Here is a 12325-nt window from a genome sequence, read left to right as displayed (position 1 = left end):
TTGCCCTACTATGAGCAGTTACAAATTGTTCATTTGTTTGATAGTATGCATATTGGAAAGAATATAATAGAGACAATATACCTGCTCCTTCCACTGAAAGAATATTCATCTCTTTTATAAAGTCACATGTGGACCTTAGATTGTCATTCTCTTCTACATCTGCATGGGAAGAACACATGAGCTCTAACTCTTTACCTCTAGGCACCCACTTATTCAGGACTGGTTCCAAATTGGCTTCTTCTTCTCTCAATTTGATCAAAATCTCAAGAATCCTCTTCATATTTATGTATACATTGGAGGTTTTGACTGAGTCAGTAAACTTCAAGATGGTGGCTTTCACCTTCTCCTCATATTTGTTTGCATACAATGTCTGAGCTTGTTTCAATTTTTCCAACTCATGTTCGACATTTTCAGGTAATTGGGAACTAGAAGGCATAGGAGAAGGGGGATATTCAATGATGGGACTAGTAGGAGGGGGTCTTGCTGGAGAGGAGGCTATCATGAGTGTAGAAGATTCATCGGGATGATATTGACCTGCCAGTTGACTCTGGAGTCTAGCAATTATGCTATCTTTGTTGGCTATTCCTTCTTTAGCATCATTGTAAGCTTTTAAAATAGTCTCCAACTTCAATCAGAGATTAGCCTTTTCTTATGCCTCTTTCTCTGCCATCGCAACAACGAATTTTGCAGTTCTAGGACTGTGCTTGCAACTTCCACTATCCCTGTGTCTTGGACTCTTTTCACTATCATGCCTCCTAAGAGGCTAGAATCTGATGCATCCTTCCTTCTTTTGTTTTCATCCTTCTTTAAAGACCACATGACAAGAGCAGCATTATCATTGCTGAATGTCACTCCTTCCATAGGCTTTGTTTCTTTCCTCACTGCATCAAGCACTAAGGCATCAGCTATATCCCATTCAGGGAGAATCAACACACCAACCTTTGCTACCATTTGTCTTCCTTTCTTAGGGGTGATTTCTTTGAACTCCTCCATCATTTCTTTCTTAACCTCTTCTGCTACCTAAGTTGTATTTTTAAGAGGCTGTTCACTTTTCCTCTGTTCACATCTAGTCTTGAATTGATCAATATTTTGCTTCCATAGAAACTATATAAAAGCTCCTGATGTGACAAAATTACTGTCAGCTAGGAATTATTCACTAGCTTGCTTAACAGTAAGGTCCATTTCTTGGCCCTTTAACTCACCATTAGTCAAATCCATTTCAGCATTAGGTGGCTCTTCGGGCATCCCCTCTTGGGTCTCCTCATAGGTATAGGCAATCTCACCGAGACTCCCTAACTGCAATAATTGTTCAACCACAACTTGTTAATCTCTAATGTGGATATGAGACTGAGATGGAGAATATTGAGGCTCATCAGTTTCAATTTCCTTTCCCACTCTCTGCTTCTTAGGGGAATCCTGGATGTCAATGACATCTTCAATTTTCCTCTTCCCTTTTGAAGTGGAAGGCTCACCTGTCACTGGCATTATCACAGTGTACTTTGACCTTTTGTGCATTACATAGTCACCGCATGGGATATCTCTAGCAAAGGCAGGCTTAGCCAATACCATCTTAGGCTTATCAGGCTCATTTTGCATTATGGCCTCCCTCTTTTCTTTTAAGGTCTGCATGAGATCTTCAAAATAAAGAATTAGGAATTTTATTTTCTCCTCAAATGGATTGAAGCTAGAAAGGGGGTCATAGCCAGTGTCAAATTGATGGATAAAATCAAGGGCTTTCTTATATGCCACCCACTTCTCCTTCCTCAATTCTTGCCCATCTAAGCTGAATTCATTTCTAATCAGATCTTCTGGGTACTGAAATTGATGTGGCCTACCTCTGCACACTGCTCTTTTTCTGAACATGCCATTGAAAAAATCCTTGGGGTCTGCACATCTTGAAACTGTAGTAGACAACCTATATGGCTTAAAGAATTCTTCAAAAAATCTCCATCCACCCTTAGTGATCACAAAATGGTGAGCCATGGTAATAGTTGGGAAAATAGTCCCTTTACCTCTATTGGTTAGCTTTGCTTCTTGTACTTCCCCAATTTGTCTCAGGACTTCTGCAATCCCTATCTTCAATGGGACCTGATAGGGTAGTAAAAAGGGGGTGCCTCTAAATCCAAACACTCTAAAAATAGTAGACACAGGGTACAAATATATGTCTCCCCTATTGTGAACAATCTTGATATCCTCTGCAAACTCCTTTGGTCTGAGAAACTCCAAAAGAGCCTTAGGAATTCTAGGGTTTTCTTTGCATAGAAGAATCCTAATTTTAGATGCAAAGCATCTATAAAACTTTAAATAACTTGCATCTTCTCTATCCCAAGATAGAATAGTACTCCACAATTGTACTGGCATCTCCTCTTTATCCTAGACCTTAATCAGGTCCATCTCCTTTCCAAAATAATCAGCCCCTTTGAACAGAAACATATACATTAACATGGAGTACCATCCAAATGGCCTATCCACCTTACCATTTTTGATTCCTACTAGCCCTTTATGAATTGCATCAACAAGGTATGAGGCATAATCAAATGTTATTGCTAGGGAGGGGTTTAGAATTTATGCAATCATTAACATATAATGGGTTGGCATATTCTTTTCAGCATCCTCTCCAAAAATATGGCATAATGCCCAATACATACCCTTAGCTCTTAGAGTGAATAGTTTGAGAGAGAATGGTTCCATTGTGCTGGGGCCTACAACTATTAACCCCCTTATCTTTACAAAGAATTATTTCAATGGGCCACTTCTAAGATGATCCCTTTGTGTGTTGTAAACTTGGGCTAATGACTCAAAGTCATTAGGTTCTAACAAATTGGAGGACTCACTGAGTTTAAACACTTTCCTGAATTCATCTTCATTTATCTCAATCAAGACTGATCCCTTTATGTTCCTGATGCATCTTGCCACAAAGTCATAATTCTGTGCAATCAGGGCTAACAGATCTACATCCATAAAAACACCTGGGACCACAAACTTTCCTACATCCTGCCCTCTACCCAAAACCGACTTTGAAGAGTCCTAAGCCTGACAATCCTATTTCATGGTCCCTCAACCAATTACCCTTATCATAAAGGCCATCTCCAATTTTTAGATGAGGGTTCTTAGGTACTAGCTCTTTGGCCTTAGCCCCAGCATTGGTGGACATGGTTAATTGCTCTAAAAAATCATCACAGATATTTCGGTCCTCGTAATTCACTTTCCTTGTAAACTCTCTTCTGGGTACCATTCTAGTCAAACAATTATACCACTAGAAGCTAGCACAGACCTCTAATGAAGTACTTCACATAGCAGTATTTGAGAACAAACCAAGAGTTATCAAGAAAAGCACAAGAAACCTGATTATTCACCTAAAGAAAATCGCTCTGCAACAATTCACTCTGCAACAAACTTCGATGAAACAATACTTAGCAATCAAGTTGATGCGAACTGAAAAAAGCAAGTTGGCATTTAAGTTTTTAGAAATTAACTCCGCATGCTTCGACTTTCTTTTCAGAATTAAATTCGCTAAATCGAATTCAAAATTGGCTCCAACGGGTCATAATTTCTCTAAGTCTTTCCTCTGTTTCGCTCTTTCGCTACTTTGCAGAACATAAAACCCATGCTCTTTTCTTTCGCAAAACAACGCTGGCCATTGGATCTCGAGAACTTACATCGCCTTTATCTCTGTTTAATCTCTTTGCTTTAGTGTCGGGCCCTACCTCCTTTTCGCCACTTCGTAGAGTTTAACAGTTGTGCACTTTTCCTTCGCGAGGTTGTGTGAAGCATTAGATCAAACTCAAATCACCTGGCCTTTAAGTCCAACCGGGACCATCAATCCTTTTAACTAACTGCACCTCATCTTGACGGCTAACGGTTTTCACCATTTCACTGAGGTTAAGCTGTGGGCATATTTGGGTCACAAAACAACGAGAAGCATTGGATCAATCTTGAGATGAATGCCTTTTAAGTGGGCCCTTTATCCAGGAATTACTTACCCCACTTGTTATCTAGTTAATAAATGCCACATGGCAGTTGGCCATTAGCCCTGGAAACTCCTTTTGGTTCCACCCTTAATCCACCACGTGTTCCCTTTTACTATTCCCACATAACTGCCGGTTACACCTAGGCGGGCCCTCAACCACTTTTTTAAACCACATGTCACGTCACTCCTCCGTGTGATTTCCACCTATCTTTTGTGACTTCACGAACATTATTCTTTGTTTGGCTTGCAGCCACAAAACCACGAGAACCGTTAGATCAAAATAGACCTGATCTTCTTTTAACTTCATGCCATGCCTATCCCTTGGGCCCATCAGCCTTTTCGCTACTTCGTAATGACTAACTTGCTAGCATCTTATCTTGTCGAATTCACGTGAGCCGTTAGATCTCAAGAACTTGCTCATTGTTTACTATTTTTATGACAACCTTGCCCGGACCCACTGCATACTGCCAACTCAGTGCCTTGTCACCGCCATGTCATCGCCAACTGGGGTTACCACATTTACTACCACTCTTAGCGGGACCCTCCACCTTTTTGCTATTTCGTTGAAGGTATAGCTCGTGCATCTCCCAGCCACGAAACAATGAGAAGCCATTGATCTTTTTCCAAGCTCTACAAAAAGCAGCAGCTGTTATGCCATGTCACTCCTCCGTGTGATTTCCACCTGTCTTTCGCAACTTCGCGAACATTATTCTTCATTTGGCTTGCAGCCATGAAACCATGAGAACCGTTAGATCAAAATAGACCGGATCTACTTTTAACTTCATGCCATGCCTGTCCCTTTGGCCCATTGGCCTTTTCACTACTTCGCAATGACTAACTTGCTAGCATCTTATCTTCGCGAATTCATGTGAGCCGTTAGATCTCAAGAACTTGCTCGTTGTTTACTCTTTTTATGACAACCTTGCCCGTACCCACTGCATACCGCCAACTCAGTGCCTTGTCACTGCCATGTCATTGCCAACTAGGGTTACCACATTTACTACCACTCTTAGTGGGACCCTCCACCTTTTCGCTATTTCGTTGAAGGTATATCTCGTGCATCTCCCAGCCACGAAACAACGAGAAGCCATTGATTTTTTTCCAACCCGGTCATTCTTTAACCAAAGAAGACCGCTTATCTCTAGGATCCGCCAAACCCTTTTGCCACTTCATGAAGCTTAAAACACGTTCAGCTTGATCTCATGAAACCACATTGTCCGTTTGATCAGATGAAACTTGATCGGTGTTTAGCTTTGGTCCAAACCTATATGTCGGGTCCACCTCCACCTTTCGCTACTTCGCGGAAACTAAGTTTCGAGCACTTTTTGGTCTCAAATCAACATGGGCCATCAGATCAATAGAAAATCGCATGATACTTATAAGGCCTGATGGACATTAGAAAAATTGAAAGAACTTCCTTCCTTTGATGGCTCTTTTATATTTACTTTTTTTATAAAAATGATCATCGTCGGAATTACGACGAATACCAAGCTTTCGACCAATGACTTGTTTGACCGTCGGCAAAGTCCATTGGATTGTCAAATTTCCGATGGGCATGGCATCATCGACCAATTTGACACCGAGTTTTCGATGGTGGATTTTTTCGACACTCCGACGAAAATTCGTCGAAAATCCGACAAACGACTGTCGGAAATCAGCTCCGAATGTACTAGTGCCATACCTTTTCTATTATATTCTTTCCAATATGCATACTATCAAACAAATGAACAATTTGTAACTGCTCATAGTAGGGAAACCTACTAAATTATCGGGGATAACTTTTTATTCCCTTAGGAAGGTGGTCATTTATGCCTTCACGACCTTCATGATCATCAATCACATCATCAGTAAACAAAACAAAATAGAAAAGATGTTTTATGACAAACCAATAGATGGAATGGCATTACCTTGATGATTAATTCTATTATATTCCAACTGCCACAGGTGAGGTGTCATTCTTCATGGCTTTGATGTATTCTCTTCTTTCCCATTGAAAAGATGTTTTTCAGTATTTCGATACTTATGATTTTTGTGGAGAAAGTGCCTATACTCATCAAACACTTGCTTTCCTAAACTTTTTGAATGATGAAATTTCATCTTTGGACCACAAACAGGACATGCAAATTTTCCCTTTGTTTGAAGACCTACAAGATAATGTATAATTGAATTAAATATGATAATTTTTTGAATTATAATGTTCATGCACAACTTAAACACTATAACATACCACAAAAATGTGTTAGCCCCAGGGCATCGTGTATTGTCCATAGAAGCATCGCATCGCATGGAATTGAAACTGTCTTTGTCCTATTGGTCTAGAGACGTCATACATAGTGACACCATTCCATAACTCCAACAACTCATCGATAAGAGGCTCGATATATACATTCATATCTTTAACTTGGTACTTACCTAATCGAATGAACAAAAACATTACATAATTATTATGACCATTTTACTGCAATATTTATAATTAAGTTTAGATGACTATATTTAAATGATAAAATACCCAAAACAATCATTGCAAACATTATGTACTCCCTCTTTATTGACATCCATGGAGGAATGTTATTGTTGATAACAAAAACATGCCACACTGAGTAAACAGATCTCATCTCTCCAAATGGATTGACACCGTCCGCTGCCAATGAAAGCCTGAGATTATGAGGTTCTTCTTTAAAGTGTGGCCAATTTTCCATTATGTCCATAAATGTTGAACCATCCGCAGGCATTCAAATAATGTCATCTCGACTTCTATTGCATGCATGGTAATCCATAAATTGTGCCAAGCTAGTGCACTTGAATAATCGTTGCATACGTTGAATAATGGGAATATAGCGAAGAACCTTGCGAGGAACCCTTTTTGTTATTTGATCTGTTCGATATCTACTGATATGACATTCAGGGCATTTATTTTGAAATTCATGTTGTTTGTGATATATAATATGATCATTGGGACAAGCATCTATTTCTTGATACCCCATTCCAATATCTTTCATAATGGCAGATAATTCTTGGTATGAGCGAGGTAGAATATTTGATGGTGGTAACAAAAACTCACCTATCAATCTAAAGCAAAAAAATATAATTTGTTATAATAAATAATATTAATGGTACAACATGATTCACAGTTTATTATGACATATATGACATACCTGAACATATGTGACATTGTTATGCTGGATAAACCATTCATAACCTTCAAGTTCACCAACAACAATACATCAGAGAGAATAGTTGCTTGCGATCCTTCGTAAAGGGCCTCAGATGCCTTCTCAAGTAGAGGGACATCATGAACAACATCAAGGTCATCTTCATCATCATGATTAGCTGCGCGAGTACTAAATGAGTCATGGATCAATGTATTTGTACCATCATCTTCAATTGTGTTATCTGGCTCATGATCATCATCTTCCATAGGATCATTATCTTCAGCTTCGATATTCACACCTCCATATTTTTCCACTTTGAAAACCATATTATCAGGGTTGTGTTGATCCATACCATGTGCTTCGGGGTGCTTGACCTATATAAAATTGATAAATATAAATAAACTGTGATCATGATCTCATCATCACATGATTTATTATGTATATAAATTGTCCCCACGATATAATGAAAAAATTACCAATGGATGATAATCATGTCCACTTTCAATGTGACCATGCAGCCTACAATGTTTCTTCGTTGTTTTGATTAGAAGTCTTCTAGTCTTTAACCCCTTACAAATTTTGCACGGACAATAACATTTTCCATCACCTTTTCTTTTCAAGTTAGACCACAATCTAGCAATTGTCTCCTTATTTTGTTGTTCATTGATATTGTCTGACATGGTCTTTCTTCACAGGCAAGAAAATAGAAATTATCATCATTGAACAAAGCATCTTATTGAATTTAGATTTCTAGTTTGCTTATGGTACATCACACAACATGGAAAACAAGAAATACTCAATAAATTACAGGATTCATTGATCTAGTATTATCACAATCTGCACTTGGCCTTCAATATTTTCTCCTCCTAACACTCTTTATCCATTACCTGTCAAGTACAGAAATCTAAAACCCGTAGCTATTAAAATACATAAGACAACATTGTAGCATCTTATAATCATCTATTATAAAACCAAAGCACTTGGGAGTGATTCTTTTGTTTGTCACAGTCCAGGAAAACGGTGTCTACTAAAGCCTTGAATAACTGACTAGAAAGATTTTTAATTCCTTTTCTTTTTCCTTCTAATTTTTTCACTGTCACTTCCATCCTCTGAGTTAGATGCCCTTGACCTTTTCTTTCTTCTTGTTTTTTTCATACTCATAGTCATGCTTTGAATTATTTTTCTTTCTTGGTGACTCCTTACTGCTCTCACTGTCAGTTTCACTCTCAGAATCTTAATCTGATGTATCAGAATTTGATGAACCTAATGAAGTAGAAGAATCGTCATTAGAGGTAGATTCATCTGACACAGGAATAGACTTTTGCTGCTCTGGAATGATGTTCTTAATGTTAGATGCATTTACCTTGTTTACTAACCCATTGCTACTCTTCCGAAGGGCATCCCATGTCATGCGCTGGTATTCCACACTGCTCTTGTCTTCCACATCTTTCATCATTTGAGCTAACTTAAATGGGGGAATGTAAACACCCCCACTTCTTCCAACACCTTCGCCATTCCCATTCTGAGATGGAGCAGACACAACACCAAAAGTTTTCACTTCCACTGCCTCTCTATCCCTCTTGTTTCCAGAAGCCCCTTTACCACTTAATTCATGCTTATTTCTATACATAAACCTATCAGGAAGCATGAGTTTTTGCATATAAGCTCACCCAAATATTTTATAGTTATTTATCATCAAGATTCCCTTAGGAGTTGGCAGATCATGCTTCCATACTTTAATTCTATTTTCTCAAAGGACAATCCTAAAAATCCATGCATTGCAAACAACTTTTTACACCTTTGTTGGTTGTGGTGGTGTCACAGAGAGTTTACATCAATAAATGAAGAACATGCCAATGCTTTTAGTGTAGTAGTAGAAGTCTATCTCTTATTCAATATCTCTAGTTAAACCCCCATGATCTTTTGTTGGAGTAGAATTTGTTCTATTCTAGAAAGGGTCTTGTCCTTTGTTGATGTGATATTCATCTACCTCAAGATAACTGTTCTTTTCTCCAACAAGAAGTGAAACTAAATGAAGATCTAGCACCATGAAATGAATCCTTAAAAGGATTAGTATAGTTAGTTTTGGTAGATAATGATCTGGGTAAAATACTAATGTGGCTTTAGGAAACATTATGTACTAGCTTGGCATACTCTAACAACTTTGGTGCATTATGCTACATACAATTAAGTCTCCATCGGTATCTCTATTGTGTTTATGGATTGGGATTCAATGTACTCTTTTTATACACAGATTTTACTTTTAACTGAGGAGGTTTGTATGTACTTGTCTTTCGATTGTATTCCTATTTCAAGAATTTCTTCTATCAACAAATCATTTGTTGTAAGTTGTACAAGTGGAATCTTGAACATGCCTTCCATGCTAGCCTTGTTGATACGTTCAACACCATCTTGTGCAACAAATCTTTAGAACTCCACTATTTCATTGAAGAGTGAGTAGTAGGGACAATCTAGGACACTTACAGAGGTTTTGCAAGAGAGATAAATAGACCTAAATATTATGGCTTAATAATGATCAATAGGTAAATAGATAAGAAACTCTCAATATCAAAATGACTTTCTCAATTGTCTTTACTAGAAATGGATAGATCTACTAATAATGGCTTTATGACTGTATGTCAACTTTAGACTCAATCCAAGAAGAGCTAGAACTAATATGCGATATCTAGATTTATGATCTCTATAATATAACAATCCCATAATTATGTTTCCACGCATCTATAGCACAACAAAAACATCATGCTAGTGTTTAGCCATAGCAATTGATATCCTAATTATAGAATGTGAAATATGCACATAACTATGAATAAAGATTAAGAAAAACAAAGAAAGATGCTTATTGCAAACATAAATGACTAATGGACAAGAATTGAATTCATTGTAGATAGTTTTGAATATCAAATTCACTTATTTGTGTGCATTTAGTAACTCATGTACTTGTGGCCAACCATTTATCTCTTTCATAAATTAAACACTTATTAATAACATTAAATGGCTGAGTAATTATGTTTTAGTTGAAATTGAAAATAAAATATTTTATTTCAAGACAGCTCACACTATTCCCTATCATATTTTAGACTCTCGGTTTTGTTAGTAGTGGTTTGATGTCTTTGGAGTTGATCATTGCATTTCTTTAGTTACGTTTGCTAGCGTACTCCCAGCCTATGCCAAAATGGGAGCTTTGGAACAGGGTATGGACATCCATCAAAGCATAAAAGATAGAGGAATTTTGTCAGATGTAGTTGCAACTGCACAAAATGGATTTGTTGAGAAGGCTTTAGAAACTTTCAAGCAAATGCAATCGGCAGGTGTAAAGCCAAATTCCATGACCATTGCTACTATCCTCCCTGCCTGTGCCAAAATGGGAGATTTGGAACAGGGTATGGACTTTTATCGAAGCATAAAGGATAGAGAAATTTTGTCAGATGTTGTAGTTGTAACTGCCCTGGTAGACATGTATGCAAAATGTGGAAGCATAGACAAGGCACGTGAACTGTTTGATAGAATGCCTGAAAGAAATGTTGTCTCGTGGACTGCAATGATTGCTGGATATGCACAAAATTGATTTGTTGAAAAGGCTTTAGACACTTTCAAGCAAATGAAATTGGAAGGCATAAAGCCAAATTCCACAACCTTTGCCAGCATCCTCCTTGCCTGTACACAAATGGGAGGTTTGGAACAGGGTATGGACATCCATCAAAGCATAATGGATAGAGGAATTTTGTTAGGTGTTGTACTTGCAAATGCCCTGATTGACATGAATGCAAAATGTGGAAACATGGACAAGGCTCATGAATTGTTTGATACGATGCCGCAAAGAGATGTGATTTCATGTGAACAATCAACACGCGTGTATACGGGAGGAAGGGATTGCTGCTACAAAATTGAACGCTCATTCCTCAATCACAATTCTATGGTTTTACAAGATTAAACTAGGACAATTAACCACCACATGTATATTTTTTGCAACATGAAATTAAAAACTAGGGCATTTTGAATCTACCTCTTGCGCGTGATTGCCTTTGATGTGGGTTTGATGTTCTTGGGGGTTGAAGTCACCATGGACGCCTACACGAGATTGCAATTCACAAATGAATTCCCCACCTCTTTTTTTATTTTGTAATGGCCGCTGTCGTTGGAATTACGACAAACTTGAGCAGTTTTTTGAAAAAAAGAAAATTCTCATTGGTAATGCCTTCTTCATCAAAACCAAATGGGAAATTTCCATCGGAATTACAACTAATGTGGGCGTTTTAAAAAAAAAAATCAAATTTGGCCACAATATACCTTCTTCGTCGGAAACCTCAGTCAAAAATCTAGTCCAAATGTATTAGTGCAAGGATACAAATCCAAAGTCTGAAATTTTGTACACTACGAACATAGAGACCTAAGAGGTAAATAGTGTGGTAGATAAGGAATCAACTGAGAAGGCAGATGTGGCAATAGAGCCACCGACAGAAAATGTTGGAATTGATAACATTAGAATTGGGGAACAACAACAAACTGAAGAATCAAATGATCCCTCGGACATTGAAAAGGCAGAGACCACAGATGTGCATATTGTTGCATCGATTGAGCCATCGGCTGCAGATATTGAGAGTGGGGTTGAGACACAAACTGAATAATTAGTTGATCCCCTGTCTACTAGAATGGTGACTAATACTAAACCCACTGAGCTAGAGCAACCAGCTAACAACACACAAAGAAACCAGTTGAGATATCAGCAGTGGACAGTATAGAGGTGTATATAGAGAAACCGGTAGTGGATACCACTGGTAAAACATCAGAAACACTGGTAGATAACACTAAGAAACAATAAAAAAAACTGATAGATGAGAGCACAATGAAATAGACAGAGACAAAAGTTGAGAAACAATTAGAGTCACAGGTTCAAACAGAGATAGTGCCACCTTCATCTGAAAAGCCCAAACCTTTGGTAGTGGAAATGCAAACTCAAACAGATCCTCCTGAGAAAGAGGAAAGCAAAGCTATCACTACAACCGATGGACTACAGATTGTGAGGATAGTTGGACAGTCATTCGGCACATCAATGACTGAATTCAGGCCAACAAATGTGACAGAGGTACTCTTGGACTCAATACAGAAAATAATAGTGTAATGAACAAGCTTACAAGGCTATAGATGATACATTACCAATTTTGAAAATGATAGCTCCAAAGTG

This window comes from Cryptomeria japonica, chromosome 7 (genome assembly GCF_030272615.1).
Source record: "Cryptomeria japonica chromosome 7, Sugi_1.0, whole genome shotgun sequence".
Lineage (NCBI taxonomy): Eukaryota > Viridiplantae > Streptophyta > Pinopsida > Cupressales > Cupressaceae > Cryptomeria > Cryptomeria japonica.
The sequence above is the reverse complement of the archived record's forward strand: the minus strand, read 5'-3'. Positions refer to the sequence as shown.